General features: G+C 38.2%; 1 protein-coding gene across 15 annotated transcripts in view; it reads left to right on the top strand.

Annotated features, from left to right (window-relative positions):
- Positions 1–11,920: 11,920 nt before the first annotated feature.
- PPFIBP1 (PPFIA binding protein 1) overlaps positions 11,921–27,066 on the top strand; it is a 650,864-nt gene continuing 635,718 nt past the window's right edge. For all 15 annotated transcript variants that reach the window (XM_053719064.1, XM_053719065.1, XM_053719067.1 and 12 more), the window contains exon 1: positions 11,921–12,071. The gene's annotated coding sequence lies outside the window, so the exon portion shown is untranslated. The remainder of the gene's footprint in view (positions 12,072–27,066) is intronic.

A 27,066-nucleotide genomic window follows, 5' to 3' on the forward strand; every position in this document is an offset into this window, starting at 1 on the left:
GCGTTTCTTTCAAGCCGCAGTGCCGCTTTTCCTTGCCGGGAAGGAGGACCGATTCCCGTGCGGATACCGAGCCGTGATTCGGCCCATTGGCACAGAAGTCCCTGAGAGGCGTTAGGCCGATTCGCCACGGCCACAGCTTGTGTGTTGGAGTCCTTCCGGTCCACCGGAGAGATACCGTCGAAGGTCCCACAGCATCTAGAGCCATCAGACAGACGCCACACTAAAGCGAGCCTAATTGCTACAATTTTCAAGAAAAAGTGCTTTCTACAGACAAGAAGCCACAGCTCCAATATCAAATGGTAAAGCTATAATAGCCGTAGGTCAACCAAAGATGTACAGACGCGATGTATAGTACCGGTGTTGCCGGCCACAGTAAAAACTGCTAAAATCTAAAGCGGGAGGCCACTCTGCTGTCCGGCTCCCCCGAGGGAGGGGTGAAAGGCCGGGAAATAGCGCCAGACGGTGCATATATCACGTAAGAGCTGCAGACGACCTGTAAAATCCCTGCTACCTGTTGCCTACTCCAAGTCGGATAAATCTTTCTCTGGTCGGAGGTGTAGTTGGATTAAAGAGAGGCACCGGACAGGGAGTCATTCCGATAAGGAAAAGTTATAACCTGCTGCCCTGGACCGGCTCTCCTTATTTTTCCGCTGGGAAGTGGTAATTCTATTACCTCGTATCTAGCTCACGGCACATAAGAAGAAATTCCGGATACCAGTTTTCTATCCTAAGCCCGTTAAACCTCCCCCCCGTCTGATCTGGGGCCGGATCAAAGAGAGTCACCGGGCAGGGAGACATCTCGTCAAGGAAAGCTATAATTTGCCGGCCTGGCCCGGCTCCTCTTACCTTTCATGAGTTAGTGCCTACATTCCTACGCTTCAATCGGCTGGCGGTGCAGGAGTGCCGCTCACCTCTTCTGGCATGACATTATTTAGTTGGACCTTACTTATCCTTACTACAAAAGAAGAAGTACCTGTTCTATCTTGGTCTACGCAAGTATCTGAGCCATTCTGGCCTTTATTAAGACTTTGTTTTTCTGACATTTTCAGCTTAAACTGAATTGACTCTAGTTCACTTTTTCACTGAATATTGGGTTGCTATCTTCAATGATTTCTTTGTTTTTCTTTTCTTTTTTTTTTCCTGCTGCATTTTTTATCTTATTTCTTTTTTTTTTTTTGTTAGATACTTGAAGGCAAAAAATCATATAAAATCATGTTTATAATCTTATCGTTTTCATAGAAAATGCTCATAATGCTCATAATACAATAGAGGTGATGTACAGATGTTAAACCGTTTGCACTGTTCCTATTTGAGGTACTTAGTAAATCTGGGGACAGAAACTAATAATATTAATAAGTTTGTAATTGGGAGTGTTAACAGCTGCTGTCCGGGTCTTGTATACTGGGGTATTGGTTCATGTGTTTTCTCTGATTTTCATCTATCTATGATTTATCCCCTGACCTATAAGGTTAATTAAGATATTTCTGATATACATACTACAGAACCTGTTATTAATTGACAGATAAAGGTTTTCTCAAAGGTATAAGATATATTGTGGTCTTGAAATTGAACATACACATATTTGTCACAATATAAGCAGTATCACCACATTATTACCCATATTATCTGCATATTCTCCCATTGCCACTTAGAAGTCCAGAGTTGTTAGTCTAGAAGCTATTGAGGTAACTTAGCAAAATCTGTTGCTCCCCCGTTGTATGTTGTTACCCAACTCTTGCAGGCTTTAAAAAACACCTCACTATTTGAAAAAAAAAAAAAAAAAAAAAAAAAAAGGGGAAGGAAATACACTTAACATATTCTTTTTTTTGGTCTAGACACACAAAATTATTTTTTTCTTTTTTTTCCTTTATGGTTTAAATACTTTTTGATCTCACCCTCCCTATTCAGGGTATCACACGTTATCTTATTAATTTTTAGACACAATAACACTAAGAATCACGTACTTAATGGAAAAATTTGTCACCCAGGTGAAACACAATTCACCCATAATGCCTGCCAAAACTAAGGACAAAAAAAATAAACTAACGGAGGTTAGCTCAGACTCCTCTCTAGAAACCCAGACAAACCCTTTTGATACACAATTACTAATAACACAACTGAGTCAATTGTTTATACCCCAATTTGATGTTATCAAAAAAGATCTATCAAATATTACATCTAGGCTCGAGGTAATTTCCTCAGAAGTGAAACAGTTCGCTTCTAGAATTACAGAGGCTGAAACCAGAATTTCAGACTTAGAAGATCTGGTAAACACACAAGAAAATATATTACAAAAACAAGGTGACAAAATCTGTAGTTTACAAAATCGCCTGGAGGATCTAGAAGATCGCTCCAGGCGTAACAATATTAGAATTGTCGGCTTACCCGATACCCCAGAATTTGAGGACCTGTTGCATTTTTCTTCAACAGTCCTCCCTCAAGCTTTAGGATTCCCCCCCCACCTTCTCCCCCTGTCAATAGAAAGAGCCCATCGAATAGGCCCTAAAAGAGTCAACCAAGATGGATCACCTAGAAATAGAATCTGTATTTTTAAAACCCTTAGATTTCAGGATAAAATTTAAATCCTTAAATTATTTAAAAAATTAGAAACATTCACTATAGCAAGCAAGAAGATTCTGTTATTTCAGGATTTCTCTAATGAAACTGCTCTCAAGAGAAAAAGTATGGCCCCCTTCTGTACCCAATTGATTAATAAAGGAGAAAATGCACGGATGGTATATCCTGCAAGGATTATAATTTTGAAGGAAGGTAACAGGATATCTCTTGGTTCTGTAGAAGAAGCGCAGAAATATCTCTCAGATGGCTCCTAATGTTAATTTTAAGTTCAGTATCTTATTTGTTCTATTTTTTTTTTTTTTTTTTTTTTTCTCCTTCTTTTCCTCTCTCTCTCTCTCCCCCTTTCCCCCCCCACCCTATTGCCTCCAGCTATTGGTAGATATATTTGTGAATTTGAGTATTCCAATCTTAGCTGATGGCCACTACAGGATTTAACTTAGTTGAGGAATTTAAGCTCCTTTCCTGGAATGTAGGAGGAATAACCTCAGCAATAAAACGTAAGATAGTTATTCAAAGACTGGGGAAATTAAACCCCTCAATTGTTTTCCTACAAGAAACCCACCTTAAAGATGTTGAAATATCTAAACTTCAGTCTAAATGGGTTGGGGAAGTCATAGCAACCCCATGTGCCTCTAGAAAAAATGGAGTTGCAATTTTAATTAATAAAAATTTGACCTATAAGATTTTGAGTATAGAAAGGGACCCAGAAGCTAGATTTCTCTTAGTACAAATTCAAATCCATGAGGCCAGAATATTTTTATGCAATATATATGCTCCTAACAAATATTCATCCAAATTCTGGAAATTAATCCAGTCTAAACTATTTCCTCATATTAACCAAAATGTTTTAGTCGGGGGTGATTTTAATATGTCTTTATCTACTGATCTTGATAGATTTGACACTAGAAATAAACAAGAATATGATCGGCAAGCTAAATATTTCAGATCCTTTTGCGATAAGATGAAACTTGTCGATATTTGGAGAATTAAAAATCCCGACTCTCGGAAATTTACTTGTGAATCCAAAACGTATAGGACATTTTCGAGAATCGATTATATTTTATTATCCGAATCTCTATCTATATTTAGGTCAACCCCCCAGATACATGATATTGTCATATCGGACCATGCTAGCATATCGATCCTGTTTCCCTCTCTAAGTCAACATAAGAGTAATAATTTCACGTTCTATTTTCCTAAATATCTGTACAATAATCCCAGATTTAAGATCTGGCTGAGACAAACTTGGAGAGAATACTGTGAAAACAACATAACCTATATTAATAAAATAGAGACTTTTTGGGAAACGGCTAAAGCAGTCATAAGAGGAGAGATAAAGGCTTATTTGAGTACCATAAAAAAGAAAGCGGCTGCACAAGAGACACTATTAGTAAATCGAATCAAAATTGCCTATGAAAGGTATAATAATCTACGTAATGACCAAAATTGGAAGAAATATATTGAAGCAAGGCAGGAAAGGGATATTGTAATAAAGCAAAAAATTCAAGAGGTTGAAACTAGAAATAATCTTCTCTTTAAAGGCTTTCATGGCTGTTCCGCTAAATTCCTAGCCAAATTAACTAGAAATAGGAAAAAGAAAAATTATATTCTGGCTATAAAGTCAGGTACTCAAAGATACGTGGACCCGAATAAAATTGTTAATTTTTTCCATACTTACTATCAACAATTATATGCTGGAATAGAACCAGATACAATCCAAGAAGATAGGTTTTGGTCCAGGATTAATCTTCCGAAAATGTTAGACACAGATATAACAATATTAAATGCCCCTATAACCCAAGAGGAAATTAGAAATGCTATAACCAAGTCTAAATTAAACAAGGCAGCGGGTCCCGATGGCATTCCAGCTGAATTTTTCAAAATTTTGTCGGAGGAAGTAGTAGAGTCTCTGGAAAAACTTTTTAATAATTATTTTACTAATGATCAACCAATTTCAAAATATTTTACTGCTGCAAATATTTCCTTAATCCTTAAAAAAGATAAAGACCCGGAAGACCCTGCATCTTACAGACCTATATCTGTTCTCAATACAGATTACAAAATATTAACGTCAATCATAGCTTCCAGGCTCTCTATTTCTTTCGATAAAATAATACATCCCGACCAAACAGGCTTTATGAGTTCTAGGAACTCCTCAAAAAGTATCCGCAAAGTACTTACATGTATAGATTACTTATATAATACTGATCCAACACAACTCACACAAGTTAAACAAGACAAAGCCCTAGTTAGCCTTGACGCCGAAAAAGCGTTTGACGCAATCGCCTGGAATCACCTATTTAGAGCGCTTGAACAATTTGGCTTTAGAAATCAATTTACCCGATTCATACATAATATCTATAGAAACCCAATTTCATATCTTTTAGTTAACTCTAATGTCTCTCCTGCGCTGACATTAGGTAGAGGTACTAGGCAAGGCTGCCCTCTCTCGCCATTTCTTTTCAATATAGCTCTCGAACCATTAGCAATTTGGCTTAGAGACGTTATTAGTGGTATCAGAATTGGCCCACAAGTTTTAAAACTTCTAATCTATGCAGATGACCTACTGATATTTTTAGGAGATCCTGTACAAGAAATTCCTGCTCTCTTAAATTGCCTAAGCACTTTTAGTTCATTTTCAGGTTATAAAATCAACTCAAAAAAAAGTGAACTAATGTGGATTAAAAAGGATAGCCGTGCTAAGTTTAACTTCCCGTTCCAAACATCAGAAACACTTAAATATTTAGGTATTTATATTCATCCCAATCCCAATTGCTGGTATCAGTTGAATTTTCCTCCCTTGATGAGGAAGATTAAAACTGATCTAGAAAATTGGACCTCTCTTCCTTTGTCGATTTCGGCGCGCGTTAGCCTTGTTAAGACAATCGTATTTCCTCGATTATTATATCCGCTTCAGAACCTACCCTTACTGATTCCTGCGATAGATCAACATAAATTATATTCTTTCTTCTCTAGATTTATTTGGAAAAATAAGAAACCACGTATTGCACTTAAAAAACTAATGAACTCACGTGATTCCACGGGACTAGCGTTGCCAAATATACAATATTACAATATCGCCTGCTTAGCTAAAATCGCCATAGACTGGTTAGCGGACACAAATATTTTTTCATGCTCGATAATGGAAAATTATATGATAACTCCCTTCTCTATTAAAGCTAGTTTGCACTGTCCAGTAAAGGAGTTACCCTATAATATCAAGGGATTGATAACTATAAATAACATTATTAGAGCTTGGCAGAAATTTTGTTCTATTACTGGTGTTGATTACTCTTTTTCCGAATTACTCCCAATAATTGGAGTGGTCGATTTCTCTCCTGGTTATTCTCAGGCAACTTTCAAGAATTGGATGGATAAAGGACTTATTAATATATATCAAATTTTTCATGAGGATGGCTATATATGTTCATTTGAGTCTCTTGTCACGCAATTTGATCTCTCCAGACAAGATATGTTTGCTTATTTTCAGATAAGACACTACCTCAATAGACATAATTGGGAGCTGGGTCGGTGCCTAGCGTGGTCCGATATTAAAAAATGTATTTTAAAATACAAAACGGGATCAACTTCAATCTCTCTCATGTATGACATTATGCTCAACAAACAGAATCTACTCAGTCTTAATGATATCTCTGCTTCATGGTCACAAGATTGTCCAAACTTGGAAGACGGAGAATTAAAGGATAGTTGTACTTTAGTAAACAAATGTCGAATTCCATCCAGCTGGAAAGAGTCTCATTTTAAAATCATAAATAGGTCATATATAACACCTGCTAGGCTGGCAAAAATGTATAGCTCACAATCCGCTAAATGCCCTCGATGTACATATTTCAAGGCAGACCTTTTACACATGTTTTACTATTGCCCAAAATTAAAACAATTATGGAATAAACTTGCCTTCTGGTTAAAAAAACACTATGCTACTGTAGTCTCATTTAACTCAGAAAATATCATTTTCTTAAATTTCCATGTCAATGATTCTCTTCTGAGATTAAAAACTTTAGTATCCATTATTATGTCTATTAGACATCTCATCACAAAAAATTGGAAATCAAAGTATGTACCCTCCTTCGCTATGGTTACGCAAGAGATACAGAATCAAATAATTTTTGAATCTTTTCACCTTAAATCCTCTAATGAAAAAAAAATAAAAAAATTCATTTTTGACTGGTTACCCATAATTAAGTCCTATACCTTATCCATCCAAAAACGTATCTTATTCCCTTTTTTAAGTTCAGATAGTTTTGCAGAATTTGTACTGCATGGTGATTTTCCGGCTTCATGGATTTCCAGTTATAGGGAATAGGAGCGCTATGAACCAAGATAAACGATCATTCATAATGATGGCTTTAACACTGATTGAGGGGGGAGGGGGCGAGGGGAGGGGGGGGGGGCTGGGGAGAGAGGAGGAACTTAATTTACTTTTTCTTTCCTTTTTCTTTTTTTAGGGAAACTAAATTAAGTAAGTGGTAAAAAATTATTTTTCTTTTTTTCAGTCCCAGCAAGTTAAAATGATGAGCTCTAGACTGTTAAGTTATTTACTTTTTGGGTCCTTATGGCTTAAGTGTATTAAGCTTAGATGATATTACGTATTATAAACCTCATTTGTGCCCTATTGGTTATTATTGTTTGAGTTAGTCTACACTATTTGAGCTATGATACCATGTCTAGTCGTCTTTTATTATTGTAATATTAAGTATAGTTTTTTTATTTAAAGACGTCTGAAAGACATGGGCTACTGGGCTTAGCTCATTGGTGTAATGATATAAACGGTCAATGTATGTCAATATTGTGTGTATGACATTAACTTTTTTTTTCTTTTTCTTATATAATGTATATATATTTGTATCTTTATCAAACCTGTCATTTTGCCTTGTATGGCATATTTTTATTAGAGATTTGTTTTTGTCTTTTTTGTTTTTTTACTTTCAATAAAAGAAGTATATTGCAAAAAAAAAAGAAATCTAGTTCTCGTACCATCTGCACTGGGTGCAGGAACACTGTCTTAACTACAATACCCCATATGATTAGAGTTCCAGCTCTTATACCATGTCTACTGGATGCAGGAACACTGTCTTAACTACAATACCTCATATGATGAAAGGTCTAGCTCTTGTACCATCTCTACTGGGTGCAGGAACACTGTCTTAACTACAATACCCCATATGATTAGAGGTCTAGGTCTTGTGCCATCTGCACTGGGTGCAGGAACACTGTCATAACTACAATACCCCATTTGATTAGAGGTCTAGCTCTTTTACCATCTCTACTGGGTGCAGGAACACTGTCTTAACTATAATACCCCATATGATTAGAGGTCTAGCTCTTGTACTATCTGCACTGGGTGCAGGAACCACAGTCTTAACTACAATACCCCATATGATTAGGGGTCTAGCTCTTGTACCATCTCTACTGGGTGCAGGAACTGTCTTTACTACAATACCCCATATGATGAGAGGTCTAGTTCTTGTACCATCTCTACTGGGTGCAGGAACAGTCTTAACTACAATAACCCATATGATTAGAGGTCTAGCTCTTGTACTATCTCTACTGGGTGCAGGAACAGTCTTAACTACAATACCCCATATGATTAGAAGTCTAGCTCTTGTACCATCTCTACTGGGTGCAGGAACAGTCTTAACTACAATACCCCATATGATTAGAGGTCTAGCTCTTGTGCCATCTGCACTGGGTGCAGGAACCGCAACCTTAACTACAATACCCCATAGGATTAGAGGTCTAGCTCTTGTACCATCTCTACTGGATGCAGGAACAGTCTTAACTACAATACCCCATATGATTAGAGGTCTAGTTCTTGTACCATCTGCACTGGGTGCAGGAACACTGTCTTAACTACAATACCCCATATGATGAGAGGTGTAGCTCTTGTACTATCTCTACTGGGTGCAGGAACCACTGTCTTAACTACAATACCTCATATGATTAGAGGTCCAGCTCTTGTACCATCTCTACTGGGTGCAGGAATCGCAACCTTAACTACAATACCCCATATGATTAGAGGTCTAGCTCTTGTACCATCTGCACTGGATGCAAGAACACTGTCTTAACTACAATACCTCATATGATTAGAGGTCTAGCTCTTGTACCATCTGCACTGGATGCAGGAACACTGTCTTAACTACAATACCTCATATGATTAGAGGTCTAGCTCTTATACCATCTCTACTGGGTGCAGGAACCACTGTCTTAACTACAATACCCCATATGATTAGAGGTATAGCTCTTGTAGCATCTCTACTGGGTGCAGGAACACTGTCTTAACTACAATACCTAATATGATGAGAGGTCTAGCTCTTGTACCATTTCTACTGGGTGCAGGAAACACTGTATTAACTACAATAACCCATATGATTAGAGGTCTAGCTCTTCTACTATCTCTACTGGGTGCAGGAACACCGTCTTAACTACAATACCCCATATGATTAGAGGTCTAGCTCTTGTACCATCTGCACTGGGTGCAGGAACACTGTCTTAACTACAATACCCCATATGATTAGAGGTCCAGGTGTTGTACCATCTGCACTGGGTGCAGGAACCACTGTCTTAACTACAATACCCCATATGATTAGAGGTCCAGCTCTTATACCATCTCTACTGGGCACAGGAACTGTCTTAACTACAATACCCCATATGATTAGAGGTCTAGCTCTCATACCATCTCTACTGGGTGCAGGAACCACTGTCTTAACTACAATACCCCATATGATTACAGGTCTAGCTCTTGTACCATCTATACTGGGTGCATAAACACTGTATTAACTACAAAACCCCATATGATTAGAGGTCTAGCTCTTGTACCATCTCTACTGGGTGCAGGAACACTGTCTTAACTACAATACCTCATGTGATTAGAGGTCTAGCTCTTGTACCATCTGCACTGGGTGCAGGAACACTGTCATAACTGCAATACCTCATATGATTAGAGGTCTAGCCCTTGTACCATCTGCACTGGGTGCAGGAACACTGTCTTAACTACAATACCCCATATGATTAGAGTTCTAGCTTTTGTACCATCTCTACTGGGTGCAGGAACTGTCATAACTGTAATACCCCATATGATTAGAGGTCTAGCCCTTGTACCATCTTCACTGGGTGCAGGAACACTGTCATAACTACAATACCCCATATGATTAGAGGTCTAGCTCTTGTACCCTCTCTACTGGGTGCAGGAACACTGTCTTAACTACAATACCCCATATGATTAGAGGTCTAGCTCTTGTACCATCTGCACTGGGTGCAGGAACACTGTCATAACTACAATACCTGATATGATTAGAGTTCTAGCTTTTGTACCATCTCTACTGGGTGCAGGAACTGTCATAACTGTAATACCCCATATGATTAGAGGTCTAGCCCTTGTACCATCTTCACTGGGTGCAGGAACACTGTCATAACTACAATACCCCATATGATTAGAGGTCTAGCTCTTGTACCCTCTCTACTGGGTGCAGGAACACTGTCATAACTACAATACCCCATATGATTAGAGGTCTAGCTCTTGTACCCTCTCTACTGCGTGCAGGAACACTGTCTTAACTACAATACCCCATATGATTAGAGGTCTAGCTCTTGTAACATCTGCACTGGGTGCAGTAACACTGTCTTAACTACAATACCCCATTTGATTAGAGGTCTAGCTCTTGTACCATCTGCACTGGGTACAGGAACACTGTCTTAACTACAATACCCCATATGATTAGAGGTCCAGCTCTTGTACCATCTCTTCTGGGTGCAGGAACCACAGTCTTAACTACAATACCCCATATGATTAGAGGTCTAGCTCTTGTACCATCTGTACTGGGTGTAGGAACAGTCTTAACTACAATACCCCATATGATTAGAGGTCCAGCTCTTGTACCATCTCTACTGGGTGCAGGAATCACTGTCTTAACTACAATACCCCATATGATTAGAGGTCTAGCTCTTGTACCATCTCTACTGAGTGCAGGAACACTGTCTTAACTACAATACCCCATATGATTAGAGGTCTAGCTCTTGTACCATCTCTACTGGGTGCAGGAACACTGTCTTAAGTCTTAACTACAATACCCAATATGATTAGAGGTCCAGCTCTTGTACCATCTCTACTGGGTGCAGGAATCACTGTCTTAACTACAATACCCCATATGATTAGAGGTCTAGCTCTTGTACCATCTCTACTGAGTGCAGGAACACTGTCTTAACTACAATACCCCATATGATTAGAGGTCTAGCTCTTGTACCATCTGCACTGTGTGCAGGAACACTGTCATAACTACAATACCCCATATAATGAGAGGTCCAGCTCTTGTACCATCTCTACTGGGTGCAGGAACACTGTCTTAACTACAATACCCCATATGATTAGAGGTCTAGCTCTTGTACCATCTGCACTGGGTGCAGGAACACTGTCTTAACTACAATACCCCATATGATTAGAGGTCTAGCTCTTGTACCATCTCTACTGGGTGCAGGAACACTGTCTTAAGTCTTAACTACAATACCCAATATGATTAGAGGTCTAGCTCTAGTACCATCTCTACTGGGTGCAGGAACACTGTCTTAACTACACTACCCCATATGATTAGAGGTCTGGGTCTTGTACAATCTGCACTGGGTGCAGGAACAATGTCATAACTACACTACCCCATATGATGAGAGGTCTAGCTCTTGTACCATCTCTACTGGGTGCAGGAACACTGTCTTAAGTACATTACCCCATATAATTAGAGGTCTAGCTCTTGTACCATCTCTACTGGGTGCAGGAACACTGTCTTAACTACAATACCCATATGATGAGAGGTTTAGCTCATGTACCATCTGCACTGGGTGCAGGAACACTGTCATAACTACACTACCCCATATGATGAGAGGTTTAGCTCATGTACCATCTGCACTGGGTACAGGGGCACTGCCATGACCAGTATCCCATATGATGAGGTATCTGTACCATCTCTGACACACACACATTTTGTCTGGGAAGAAGGGATCCTGCAGACAACTCTTAGGCGTCATTACAATATATTACATAAAGTTAAATTACTTTCCTAAGGTTTACTATAACTGATGGGCACAGGTGACATAGGCATTAGGCCAGCACCCTGCTGCCTTCAGCCCCTGCACTGAGCACTCTCAGTGTCCGGGAATGGCAGCCCTTCCTGTTTCCCATCCCAGCTGCACATCCCACAGCCCTCTCCTACTGCAAAAATATTTGGAAATTGGAATGGGCACCTTGTGAGTGACATATCCATCAGCCAATCAGAGCCTCAGCTGTGCGCTGTTGTCCGTCCTGCAGGAGGGGTGGGAATAGAGCGGGCGGTGACGTCAGAGTCCTGCCTGGAAGAGCGAGAGGGGAACTAAGGGAGACTGTTGGGGTAACCGGGAGAGTGTAGGGGGCGGCTGGGTGACTGCTGCTGCTGTTCGGTCCTGAGGATATACATCTGCAGGGGTCTTGGTCCTCAGCTCAGAAAGAGGTAAGCACCGGTGTGGGGTGGGTACCTGCCTGTATGTATGTATCCTGACTCTCAAAGTGCTGACAAGTTGGTGTTGCCCTGCCCGGCTGTATAAATCTCTCTATACGTTATTACCCTATGTAGTGACTGTACTCGCAGCCATGTGCCGGCTGGGTAACAACATGTGCAGTGCGAGCACAGTACTGCTGCTTTACTTATATGCGTGCACACGACTGCTGCTTTACTTATAGTGCTGGTACAGTGCTGCTGCTTTACTTATATGCGAGCACAGTATTGCTGCTTTACTTATAGTGCTGGTACCGTACTGCTGCTTTACTTATAGTGCTGGTACAGTGCTGCTGCTTTACTTATATGCGAGCACAGTATTGCTGCTTTACTTATAGTGCTGGTACCGTACTGCTGCTTTACTTATAGTGCTGGTATATTGCTGCTGCTTTACTTATATGCGAGCACAGTACTGCTGCTTTACTTATAGTGCTGCTGCTTTACTTATATGCGAGTACAGTACTGTTGCTTTAATTATAGTGCTGGTATAGTGCTGCTGCTTTACTTATAGTGCTGGTACCATACTGCTGCTTTACTTATATGCGAGTACAGTACTGCTGCTTTACTTATAGTGCTGGTACAGTGCTGCTGCTTTACTTATATGCGAGCACAGTATTGCTGCTTTACTTATAGTGCTGGTACAGTGCTGCTGCTTTACTTATATGCGAGCACAGTATTGCTGCTTTACTTATAGTGCTGGTACAGTGCTGCTGCTTTACTTATATGCGAGCACAGTATTGCTGCTTTACTTATATGCGAGCACAGTATTGCTGCTTTACTTATATGCGAGCACAGTATTGCTGCTTTACTTATATGTGAGCACAGTATTGCTGCTTTACTTATATGCAAGCACAGTATTGCTGCTTTACTTATAGTGCTGGTACAGTGCTGCTGCTTTACTTATATGCGAGCACAGTATTGCTGCTTTACTTATAGTGCTGGTACAGTGCTGCTGCTTTACTTATAGTGCTGGTACAGTGCTGCTGCTTTACTTATATGCGAGCACAGTATTGCTGCTTTAGTTATATGCGAGTACAGTACTGCAGCTTTACTTATATGCGAGCACAGTATTGCTGCTTTACTTATATGCAAGCACAGTATTGCTGCTTTACTTATATGCGGGCACAGTACTGCTGCTTTACTTATAGTTTTACTACTGTTATTTAATCTCATGGATACAGTAGAATCCATTGCAGATCTCTTTGGCATTCAAGGGGTTAACACTTTTAAAAAGATTGGGGGGTATATAAAGTGAAATTACAAAAAAGAGAACTTTTATAAAAATGATGTAAGAAGTGATTTCTTTTTATTTTCTGTGTGTTAGGTCTCTTTTCTTATGGAAACTAGGAGCTGAGCAATAAACCATCACTTAAACAAAGTCAGCTCTGTGCTTTCTGGGAACAGTTTCTTCCTTGTTTGGGGAGAGCCTACACTGCATGCTGCGGCAGGATGGGGCAGGCTGGCACTACCCACAGGAAAGATAACCTGTGCTCATTATTGTGGCTAGTGCTGTGTCTAATCTGGCTAGTGCTGTGTCAGATTCCTTGCCAAGTTAGGACAGTTTGAGACTAGTGCCAGCTCAGCAGGGGTTGAGCCCTCTGTCTGCTCTAGTAAATCCATCAGATTTATGGCCTGACTGTCTATAGACAGTTGGGTCACATAACTCTGTCAGCAAATAAAATAGTTTGCTGTGTTAGGTGGCATCTCTGCTAATACTAATTTAAATGCCGAAAGATTGGACATGTTACCTTTTATACATTCCTTTCCTTGTTTTGTCTAATGATGTGAGATAACGAAACCATAAGTATTATATAATTGACATTATCTACATTAATACATCGCTCTGTGTCCCCTAAATAAGCAATTAAAATGAAAAACGAAACTTTAGTTTTTAGGTTTTTTTTTTTTTAAATTTTCTTTATCATCTGGAGCTGCGATCAGACAGTGTGGCACATGAAGTGAAGTCCAATGTGTTCCTATATTTAATTTGTACTTGTGGTTGCGGTTAGTCATTTAAATCAGAGTGACAAATCCCAGTAACCAGGCAACTAAGACTCCTAAAATTGTATTTGTTTTTTAAAATGTTAGAAGTGTTATATAAATATGTATAAAAAAGCATGCTCCTTTTTAATACTTCAGTTTTAAATTAGATATAAATATCCAGACAACAAATTCAGGGATTGTCATTTTTTAGAGACACGGAAACTGTTACTCTCTGACTTGTTTCCTTGGCTTTATAATTTTTATTTTATATCTACAAATTTGTAAATCATTAAAAATATGTGTAGCTGGTTCCTCAGTTTTATGTATGGTTTCTAAGGTTGATAGATACTGTATGTGTAATGACCTAATGTAAATTTCTTTGGAGCTAGTGAAGGGGCTTTATTTTTACAGTGCACCAGAAGTAAAAAGATTGTTAGCTCTGTGGAGCAGACATTTATGTCTGGAGATTGCTCATTATGATGCATTGCATAGGTAAGTACAGCTGTTCATATAAGCCTTGAATTATTTCCCCCCCAAAAAAAGTTCATTTCTAAATTTAAAGCGAAACACAACTGCTGCAGTTGTTATGAGTCACTGAAAAGGCAGCTGTAAAAGTGATATCTGGATCTTCTTTCATTTCCTTTTTGTTCTATCTGAGCATTGAGAACAAGTCAGTTGATACTCTCTGTGCACTGTTATCATGGGGTAAATCACGGCTCAGATCATTGCCTGGTCTGCCAAGTTTATATAGCGGCTGACTGCCTGTGCTGCCCTCTGGCCCCTGTGTAATGTGACTGTCAAACTGTTCCTAAAGAGATTTGTGCTGTGAGCACACACATTGCAAATCTAGGGGCACTACAGCTGAGTATGCAGTTGAGGGTATATTATACCCCTGCTCTTAAAGGGATATAAAAGTGCAAAAAGACGTATTGTATTATTGCACTGTTGTTTGCTTATAATTCTTTGTTTAACTCCAGCAAAGGGGTTAAAGTCAACTACAGAGCAGCAATGTACTACTGGGAGCTAGCTACGCATATCGGGTGAGCCAATGACGAGGCATTTGTGTGCAGCCACCAATCACCAGCTAGCTCCCAGTAGTGCATTGTAGCTCCTGAGCCTACCTAGGTATGCTTTTCGACCCATCATTTTTAAGACAAGCAAATATACAATACAAATAAATTGAGTCTTTTAAAATTCCATTCTCCTTTTTCACTTTAATGTCCCTTTAATAATCTTGGAGAGTATTTGTCAGTCTGATTTAAAAAAAAAAAAAACGTCAAAAGCAATTTTTTTCACGGTAATATGTATTAAAACCAACAGCTTTTTTTGCATAAATGATGAGCTTGAGAGTTGCTCTACCTGTAACAGCCTTGCTTTGTTTAAACATGTAATGCTATAATCCAGTGTGTATGTTCTGGTCCCCTGTATACTGCTGTGTAACGTGTCCTTGCTTTATAAAGAACAGATATTAATATGATCGGTAAAGTCAGAATTAAACTCATGATTTAGAGAGAATAAGCCGTTTCAAACAACTTTCCAATTCTATTCTCAAATCTGTCCCCTTGGTATCCCCTGATGAAGAGGGGCTTAGTAGCAATGTACTACAAGGAGCAACCTGAACACATCAGGCGAGCCAAAGGGCATATGTGCAGCCATCAATTGCCAACTAGCTCCTGGGAGTGCAGAGCGCGTCTGAGTCTACCTAGGTATGCTTTTCAATAAAAGATCCTAAAAGAACAAAGCAAATTGATAATAGAAGTAAATTGGAAAGTTGTTTTAAAATTGTATGATCTATTTAAATGGGACAGTAATTTCAAAATGAAACTTTCATTATTCAAGTAAAAAATGCAGTAGTAAACAACTTCCTAATTTATGCCTGTGGTCTAATTTGCTTTGTTCTCTTGGTATCCTTTGTTGAAAATAAAGCATATTTAGTTCAGCATTGCATTACTGGGATTTAGCAAGCTGCCGATTGGTGTCTGCACATATATGCCTCTTGTCATTGGCTCATCATATGTGTTCAGCTAGCTCCCAGTAGTGCATTGCTGATCCTTGATAATATAAGTAAACTGTAAAGTTGTTTAAAATTGCATGTTCTGTCTGAATCCTGAAAGGAAAAAAAAATGGGTTTCATTCTTTTAATTTTGACGTTACTGTTCCTGTTAAAGGGACATTAAACACTAAATAAATGCTAGATACAATGATGCATTCAGAGCAAAGATTATTCTGAGGATAACATGTAGATTTATTTTATAAAGTTTCATTAGTTGTTTAAATAGTGACAACATAAGTGTAAAGTTTTAGTGTCTATAAAACAATGGGAGCTAACATGTTGTAACTTAGGTTACTTTCTCTGCTGTGGCCAATTAGGGACAGTTATAAATAGGTCACTAGAGTGTGCAGCCAATGGCTGTGTGGAATATAACAGTGTTCTGCACTTCTGTTTCTAACAGGAACTGAAAAGCTCATAATTTTAGAGTGGAATTACAGGAGAAAGGGACAAAATAAATATTGAATGTATATTGCAGAGTTATTTTTATATATACTATTTATCATTTTATATTACTATCTCAAAGTGTTTAATGTCCATTTAATGTATAGTTTTCTTCCAATTATTTAATTGGTTAAGTAGTTAACCAATTATGGTTCAAAGGGGTCAGACTTTGTAAAGGGGTCTCAGTTCTGACATTCAATCTGCCTCGTATTAACACTGACTCAAAGGATTGCTTAGGATAAATGTCCACTTCCTCATTCAGTATTCAATTTCCATTATGGTTTTTCAAATAGATCATTTTTAATTTGAAAGAAAAATAAATAAATATATATATATATATATATATAAAAAGCTGGAGCTAGCGGTATATCTTTATTTTGTGCATTATTGACCTTGGTGTGGACCATTCCAGGTGCTCATTATGTTGAAGGAATATGGTGAAGCTATGCATTAAAAAACCTTGCATTTGCTGCAGTATAACATGTTTTTCAGCAGCGTGTGATTTAGCAGGAATATGTAATTAACATACAGACAGAGCAATAAACAGGTTTTTTTTATTCAGTAATAAGATACAAACCATACCGGTCTCTTGCGTTCTTGGTTTTTATCACTCACTTACTCATGCCAATTAACCATGATAGCAAATACTGTTTTCAAAATGGAATAGTTTAGACACCAACCGAAGAGAGTCTCACTATCTTGCTCTGTCTCTCGCTGTCACTGCTGGATTTTTAACCAATGTCTCATGTCCTGTTGTATACTGGCTCAGTCTTCTCACAGGACTTGCAGAGAGCCTTAGCGCATATGCAGGTCAATAAAATAATTCTGTAACGAGAAAACCCGTCTGCTTCTTCTGCATACTCCCCTGATCTTGCCAAAGGGAGCTTTATTTGTAGACACAAATAAATGAAGTAATGGAGCCCAGGAGTTAGTGAGTTCATACAGATATAATTATGACCTTTAGGGAATACAAAACCTATTTGTAGCCAGAGGTTACATTTTTGGAAGCCATATAACGGTTTTCAGTCTATGATTAGTTACTGAGGGACTAAATTATTGGTTTACACTCACCTTTGTGTGTCTCATCAATACCATTGTTGTCTTCTAAAGGGACGTTGCGTTTGCATGTGATTATTAGTGCATTGCCAAGTTAAAGGGATGAACAAATGCAAAAAGAAATGCTGCAAGTTGTATATTTATATTGAACTGTTTTCATTAGTGAAGATTATATCTGTTTGGGAGTACTTTGTTGGTTTTCGTATAGGAACTGGCTTTTAAATGTATTATGTGCTTTACCCTCACAATGTGGTTAACACATAGGGCTCGATTTATCAAGCTAGGACGGACAGGGGCGTACATATTCGCCCTGTCCACCCCAGCTCGCCAGAATTCAGCATTGCACATGAGCACTATTTTGCACTTGGGTGCAGCACAGCCAATCACACGCGGCCCGGAGCTGTCAATCACCCCGGTTGGATGAGTCCTGAGAGATTGAAATTCTCCACCTAAGAGGTAAAGAAGAGGCTAGAAAGCAGCAGTCTGATGAGGAGGCGAACGGCTTGATAAATCGAGCCCATAGCATTGCAACTGTAAAACTAGAGAACACCATTGATTGGTTGCTATGTGCAACTTCTGCTTTTGATTGGGTAAAAATGTTCTTTCTGCTCTAAAGCTGAAAGCCTTGCACTTCCTAAAAATTACTTTACCTATGTGCTCCAAGGCAGAACATGCTGTGATCTGAGATGTCATTGCAGAAAAGGCAGCATACAGGAACTGTTACATGCAGGTCCCTGAGAGCTAGTTATCGGTCAATCTGCTTTTGCTTTGAAGCACTGCTCCACATCAGGCGGTTCTCTTTAAAAAACGCTGTGCTCTGGCCGCTCTATGTAAGTTTTCCTTTAACACAGTGAAGCCAGAGAGCAGTGCTGTTAAGCGGCAGCGCATTGATTGATGACAGGCTCTCAGGGATTTTTTTTAACCCTGGCGCATAGACTTTTCTGGTCTGCAAAGCTGTGACTCCTGAATGTTAGATATTCTTGTGAGAAATGCACCTTTTTTTTATTGCTAGATTTATACCTAATAACTTATGTGATGTTAGACAAGAGCAAAGGAAACACATTTATTCAAGAGACATTTTTAAAACTTAATAAAATGTATTTTCTTTGTTCTCTCTGCATCTGATTTGCATAGCAATTTTAAACTGCTGCAAAATATAAAAAAGCTCACCAGAGAAACTGAAAAAGTTCTGCTTTGGGCCTATGTGTTTGACCCCCCTCCTTTGTGTAGGTTAAAGGGACAGTCAACACCGGAATTGTTATTGTTTAAAAAGATAGATAATCCCTTTTTATTACCCATTCCCCAGTTTTGCATAACCAACACTGTTATATTAATATACTTTTTACCTCTGTGATTACCCTGTATCTAAGCCTCTGCAAACTGCCCCCTTATATCAGTTATTTTGACAGACATGCATTTTAACCAATCAGTGTTTACTCCTGGGTAACTTCACATGAACTGATGCCCTCTAGTGGTGAAAAACTGTCAAAATGCTTTCAGATTAGAGGAGGCCTTCAAGGTTTAAGAAATTAGCATATGAACCTCCTAGGTTTAGCTTTCAACTAAGAATACCAAGAGAACAAAGCAATATTGGTGATAAAAGTAAATGGGAAAGTTGTTTAAAATTACATTCCCTATTTAAATCATGAAAGTTTATTTTGGACTTGACTGTCCCTTTTAACCCTTTGAGTGCAAAACACTTTCCCACCTGGGTGCTAAGATGATTTAAAGGGACAGTCTACACCAGAATTGTTACTGTTAAAAAGATAGATAATCCCTTTATTACCCATTCCCCAGTTTTGCATAACCAACACTGTTATATTAATATATGTTGTACCTCTGTGATTACCTTGTATCTAAGCCTCTGCAGACTGCCCCCTTATCAATTTTGACAGACATGCAGTTTAGCCAATCAGTGCAGACTCCTAAATAACTCCACGGGAGTGAGCACAATGTTATCTATATGACACACATGAACTAGTACTGTCTAACTGTGAAAAACTTTCAAAATACTCTGAGCTAAGAGGCGGTTTTCAACTGCTTAGAAATCAGTTTGAGCCTACCTAGGTTTAACTTTTAAAAAATACCACCAAGGGAACAAAGAAAATTTGATGATAAAAGTAAATTGGAAAGTTGTTTAAAATTGCATGCCCTATCTGAATCATGAAAGTTTAATTTTGACTAGACTGTCCCTTTAAGGGTTTTTTTTTTTTTTTTTTCCCCAGATCCCCATGACTCACACAGTTGGAAAAGTTAGGCGATTACCTTTCCAATGGTCGATCTTGGGGGTCTGTAGCTGCTTAGATGCCTGAGATACAGGTGTCTAAGCAGCATGCCCCCTTTCCCTATATTTTGTATTGTAATTTTTTAATAAAGTTGCGAGGTGACGTCATCATGTCAATGTGTGTGACGTCACCGTGCAAAACGTGAAGCCCCCGGCGATGCCTGTCACTATGCAGGCCCGATCGCCGAGGTAGGAGTGGTTGGGAGCCCCCAGATCTCCCTCAAGGCGGGAGAGTGCTAGCGACGGCTCTGAGCCGCCGTTAGCACCAGAGTGGGAAACTGTGCGACGGCTCAGAGCCGTCGTTGGCACTCAGGGGTTAAAGGACTACTCAATGCAGTAGAATTGCATAATTAACAAGTGCATATTAAAAAGACCATTATTTAACACTTACTCTGAATTTCAAAGAAGCAATAGATCTTTTTTCGGACAAAAAAATTTTTCTCCAATATCCCGGCCCCCTGCATCATGTGACAGACACCAGCCAATCACTGACTAGTATAGTATACCCTGTGAACTTGTGCACATGCTCAGTAGGATCTTGTTCCCCAGAAAATGTGAATATAAAAAGACTGCAAACATTTAATAATGGAAGTAAATTGTAAAGTGTCTTAAAACTGCTGCTCTATCTGAATCATAAAAGTTTATTTAGCCTTCAGTGTCCCTTTAAAGGACCACTAAATACAGTAGAATTGTATCATTTACAAGTGCATAATAAAAAAAACGACAATGCGATAACACTTTCTCTGAATTTCAAATAAGCAGTAGATTTTTTTTTATTTTTTTTTGGCAAATTTATTTTTTATCCCATTTTCCAACCCCCTGTATCATGTGTCAGACATCAGCCAATCACAGACTAGTATACGTATACCCTGTGAGCTTGTCCACGTGCCCAATAGGATCTTGTTCCCCAGAAAGTGTGCATATAAAAAGACTGTGCAAATTTTGATAATGGAAGTAAATTAGAAAATGTCATAGTTTAATTTTGACTTTCCTATCCCTTTAAAGTGAATGTAAATTTTAATGAATAAGTGCCCGGTTTTTAAAAATGCTATTAAGAACTGGGTCGCATTCATTAAACTTTTATATTAAAGCGTTTTTCAAAAAATACTTACCTTTTTCTTTATAACAGCCAGACCAGCCTGCAGCTCCTGCTGTACTTGGCACAGCAACGACGAAACCAGCTTCCTCTAATCGTTGCGTGCACCCAAGGTGTCTAGCTCATGAGGCCATGCAACGATTGGAAGAAGCCGGATTCGTCATTGATAATCTAAGTACAGCATGAGAAACGGGATCTACGGTCTGGGTTTTATAAAGGAAAAAGGGAAGTATTTTTAAAAACCGCTTCAATGTAAATTTGAATGAATGAAAGTTCTCCTGTTTTTAATAGTATTTTTAAAAAACGGACAATTATTCATTAAAAATTACATTCACATTGACTCACTTTATAAAAACCTCATTTCACAGCACAGACTTCCTCAGACAATTGACACCATACAAGATCTTATGCTTCAACAAATACACTGTTAGTAGCCCATTATCACTATCTCACAAACTAACTTTATCTAAACTACGTGACACAACCCCAACATATATTTCACGATGGCAGGAAGAGTTAAGCATACAATTATCGGACAAAGACTGGGAACAAATCTTACATAATACTCATAAGTCTTCAACCTCTCCCCAAATATTAGATCTTAATTACAAAATCCTAATGCGCTGGTATCTGACCCCATGAAAATGCACTTAATATACCCTAACACATTTGGGGACTGCTGGAGAGAAAGCGGAGAGGCAGGTAGTGGTGGCACTGCAAGGCTATACACACATACTGGGAAAGCATAGAAAGACACAATTAGTTGTAGACAACAGCTTTAGACTGACCCCTGAGATAGCTCTTTTAAACGCCCTCCCGTAAATACCCTGTAAATTACAGTCTCTGCTTTTACAGATAAGCCTGAACGCGGCCAAATCCTTAATAGCTCGCAACTGAAAAACAATCGCACCACCCACTTACAATATGTGGAAAGATAGTTTCTGAACTACTAGTACTGGAAGAATACGGTTACCTTAGACCAGGGGTGTCCAAACTTTGCTCTCCAGAGGTTTTGGAACTACATTTCCCATGATGCTCAGCTAGATAAAATGCTGGCTGATCATCATCGGAAATGTAGTTCCAAAACCTCTGGAGAGCAAAGTTTGGACACCCCTGCCTTAGACGTAATGAACTAGACTTCTTCCTAGACGTTAAATTTCTATGGGAAATCTCACAAGACACCCCGTGGTAATGATACTGCCCAAACCAATAACAATCTGACTGTTACCGACCCACCCCTTTTAGTTTCACTTATGACTGATTACCAAAGGTGAGCAACAAAATCCTCCCTGCGGCCGATGTCTCAATATTATCCCTCACCCCAAGCTACACTTATTTACTGTACTGGATAAACTTTAATAGAATATACTTGGGTGGGATGGACAATGCTTCATGAACTGGATCCATATTTCTACCTAAGAATCACTCTGATAAACAGATCAAGTACATCTACTCCCAGAAGCCTCTTCAGGACAATGAAGTATACAGATAAGTTTTCTTGTTTATGTTTTCATATTATAACATGTTTATAACGGTCATTCCATAACTGGATGTCTGATTACTTTCTGTATCGCTAATATGACCAATACAGTTTTTAAAAAACAAACATTTTTTTGGTGGCTTGTGCCAAAATGGCCTCCTCCTCCTGATTGTCATTTGAGCCTTCCCTCTGTATAAACACCTTACAATGCTAAATAAACATACTTCTACTTAAAAAAAATTACAATCACTTTAAATCTGCTGCTCTTTCTGAATCATAAAAGTTTATTTTGATTTGAGTGTCCCTTTTTAAATGCATAGTAATTTAGTGCCAGCAATGCAAAGATAAGCATGCTCTAACAAACTGGATCATTTCATTTTCTTGCATCAGAATGTCTATTTAAAGGGACATTTCTACTCACAAAATAATTTTCCTTTAAATTCCCTTTTCAAAACACATGGTTAAACACAAAGACAAAGTATTTATACTCTGTGATTACATTACTTTGATTGTACTTAATAAATGACTTGTTCCTGCAAATAAAAGTCCCATATGGTGGGGCAGCCGGTCAGAGGGTCCCACTGGGCAGCAGAAATAACTGCCATTTGTTCTGAGTCTTGAAACGGTTAATCGGTTGTAGTGTAAGAAGTCTGCATTCCTGGAAAATACTCTTCATTCTTGTATAAGATTAAATAACCTCGTAGGAAAACCTCTGCGGCGGCGTCTGGTTTCACATCTTCTTCTAAAGCATCCACAACTGTAGTTTCCCTTTTGGGCGTTGAATTCTCTCCTCATTTCAGTTTTTATTTGTTTGTCTAATGTGTGTCTGGGCTAAATATGTGAAGTAGCTCAGAAATCTTAGAAGCCAGACAGATTCAGGAAGTCTATAATCAGATTTCTAGTAAACTATGGAGCATTTTGTTGTTTATTATCATTATTGTTATAGATAGTGTAGTAGTACTGTTGTTATTTTAGTGTTACTTATTCAGCTACTAGCACCTTTTATATTTATGTAAACGGCCAATGGGAATGGCCTTCTAAGACAGGATCTCAACAAACATTGCTCAGAATGCAGTAGACATCCCAAAAATGTTTAAAAAAGTTATTAATCCCCAAGATGTCTAGAAACCAGCAATGTAGACAAAACTGTTTTAATGTCTTGGTTCAAAGAAACATGCAGAAAACAGTGATTTAACCTCTTCTTTGCTATTGGTGAGAAATGACCCCCAGTGGTCTCTTTCCACAGAATCCAAATCCTGTTCTATGTTCTGCACAATACAGAAGTTGATAAATTGTGTTACAATACTCCATACTAGAATAAATATTTAGAGAAGATTCCACTGCTGACTTTAGTGTACAGTAAGTTTAATCCCTTAGCTTTGGTCAGTTTGTTCTTTATACCGGTCACAGATTGCCTTGGATAGTACGGTCATTTGATGTTGGAGCCAGATCATGATTTACTGATTGAGCTGCGCTGTCACTGAGCCTGAAATGGAAGGTGCAAAATGTGAGCCACAGTTATCTAGAGCAATAGATGGCTTAGTAATATACACTGATAGCAACACACAATTCTCCAAACTGTTTGATCACTGTAGCTTAGTTGTACCTTAATTTTCCTGAGCAGAGGAGGTAAAAGGCTAATATATGTATATGTGTGTGTGCTCTGAGGCAGACAAAATTGATAATTGGAGTGATTAAAATGTAATGCTCTATTGGAATCATGAAAGAGACATTAAAGGGATACTAAACCCAAATTTTTTCTGATAATTTTGTTGTATGTCACTTTAAAGGGACAATGTACCCGACAAGCAGCTAATGAGTTAATTGTATTCAAAGCCGCTGCAGGAGCATCCTTTCATATTAGCTAGACTCTCTGCCCCCCCACAGGGAGCTTGATTTCTGCAGCTGCCTCTTGTTCATTAGCTTTTTTTAGAAAGAATACTGCAGTATTAATTTTTATATCTGGCGGTTTTAACAGGCACAAGCAGCTTTTTTTACCAGCAGGCAAAATGATTCATCCGGAACATATTTAATGGTAGAGAATTCTGCAGCACAACGTACCTTGTAGCTCTGTGGTGGTGTGTGTGTGTGTATGTGTGTGTATAATATATATATTTTCACCCAGACTGGTCACTCCATCCTTAACCTCAGGATTAAAATTCTTAAAGGGAATTTCAAAGACTCTCATGAACGAAAGACGTTTGAGATGAAAATGATCACACATTTCAATACCAGAAATGAAGGACTTAATGTAGACTCTGGCTTTCTCACACACTACCATAACTTTCTATAATCTCTCATTTTATTGTCCTATATTGGTTTCTTTTTTCCTTTTGTTTTTCCTCTCATCTGGCCTATTTACTCTTCTCTATTTATTCTTTCTGGCTATTCTCAGCTATTTTCTCCTCCAGACACATTCTCTGCTTTTATGACACCCCTCTCACTCCCCTCCCTCCCTTCCATTTGTTGTTTGTGATGTGTATCTATATCAGAATGATCAGTATTGCTTCAGATCTGAGGAAGTGAGGAAAACTCTAGAAAGCTTGTCTTTTAAATATTATGTTAGTCCAATAAAAAAGGTATCACTGCATACTGCAATACTTTGTTTTTTGAGTATATATATATATATATATATATATATATATATATATATATATATATATATATATATATATATATGTGTATGTTTGTGTGTATATTTCTCATTTTGTACATGCGTTAACTGACCGTCTCTCTAATTTTACTGTCTACACTTGTTGCGGCGACTCTGCTTTTCATTTTACATGCAAATTTGTGCCAGCCTTAAAGGGACAGTAAACAAAAACAAAACAAAAAAAAATAATATAGATAATCCGTTTATTTACCATTCCCCAGTTTTGCATACCTAACACTGTTATAGAAATATACTTTTTTACCTCTGTAATTACCTTGTATCTAAGCTTCTGCTGACTGCCTCCTTATCTCAGATCTTTTGACATACTTGCATTTCAGTCAATTAGTGCTGACTCTTAAATAACATTGTGCACATGCATGTGAAGTTATCTAATATAAAACACATGAACTAATGCCCTCTAGCTGTGAAAAACTGTGAAATTCATTTAAATAAGAGGCGGCCTTCAAGGGCTTAGAAATTAGCACATGAGCCTACCTACCTTCAACTAAGAATACCAAGAGAACAAAGCAAATTAGATGATAAAAGTAAATTAGAAAGTTGTTTAAAATGACATGCCCTATCTGAATAGTGAAAGTTTAATTTGGACTTTACTATCCCTTTAAATAAAAAGACAGCTCACTGTTTGTCGTCTTGTCAGATGTGCTTATTTATGCACGTGCTGAGTAATGCACAGATGTTTCTTCACTTCACTTAAGCGACAAGACACTTTTTTCCTGCGTTGTTTGTGCTATGTGTAGTGTGCTCGGCTGTATAATTGGGTTTGTGTAGAACGTGTATTGCAGCTGTTCTGTGAGTTTGAATGATTGGTAATGTCAATCACAGTGTCACTCATGACATAACGCTATAATGCATTAGAGTATTTTGTTATTGCTCAAACGTGGACACATGACTGTATTTTTTCATGGAAAGCAGTTAAACATGTAGTTAATCCTATTCTCCAGATCCGTTCCTGAGCTACTCCTGAACAGGACGCGGTCCTTGGTTGCACTTTATGTGTGTATACTGCTGCTTTTACATTGTGTATTATTATTATTATTATTATTATTATTAATAATGGGACAGTATACACCAATCGTCATACTCTTGCATGTAATAGACACTACTATAAATAAGAATATGCACAGATACTGATATAAAAATAAAGTATCAAACCTTTTAAAAACTTACTTGGAATCTTCCAGTTTAGCTCTGTTGATGAGGTTAGGCTGGGACACCCACTAAAATGGGCCGAGAAAGCAGAAACAGGCAGATGCTCCCCCCCTCCCCTGTATATGAAAAGACCCATTATGCAAACAGAAGGAATCTGATATACATCAGTCTAAATCTAAAACTCTGGGACTTGGTTAGTCTGAAAATAAGTACAATGTTATTTAAAAAAAAACAACAAAAAAAGCAAAACTATACATTATTACAAAAACACTCCCAAAACCATTTATGCAAAGAAAAATCTAGTGTACAATGTTTCTTTAAGTTTATAGCATATATTAAAGGGACAGTCTACACCAGAACTTTAATTGTTTTAAAAGATAGATAATCCCTTTATTACCCATTCCCCAGTTTTGCACAATCAACACAGTTATATTAATGTACTTTTTACCTCTCTGATTACTTTGTATCGAAGCACCTTCTGACAGTCCCCTGATCACATGACTTGTTGTTTATTATCTAAAACAATAAAATGATTCCTATTCTAATACCCTTAAAAAAAAAAAAATACCCACCCCTAAATAAAAAAGCCTAATCTAGAATAAACTACCAAGGGCCCTTAAAAGGACCTTTTGTAGGGCATTGCCCTAAAGTTAACAGCTCTTTTGCTACAGAACAAAACAAACGCTCCCTAACAGTATACAAACCCCTACCCCCCAAACACACAAAATAAAAAT

The sequence above is a fragment of the Bombina bombina genome, chromosome 6 (assembly GCF_027579735.1).
Source record: "Bombina bombina isolate aBomBom1 chromosome 6, aBomBom1.pri, whole genome shotgun sequence".
Lineage (NCBI taxonomy): Eukaryota > Metazoa > Chordata > Amphibia > Anura > Bombinatoridae > Bombina > Bombina bombina.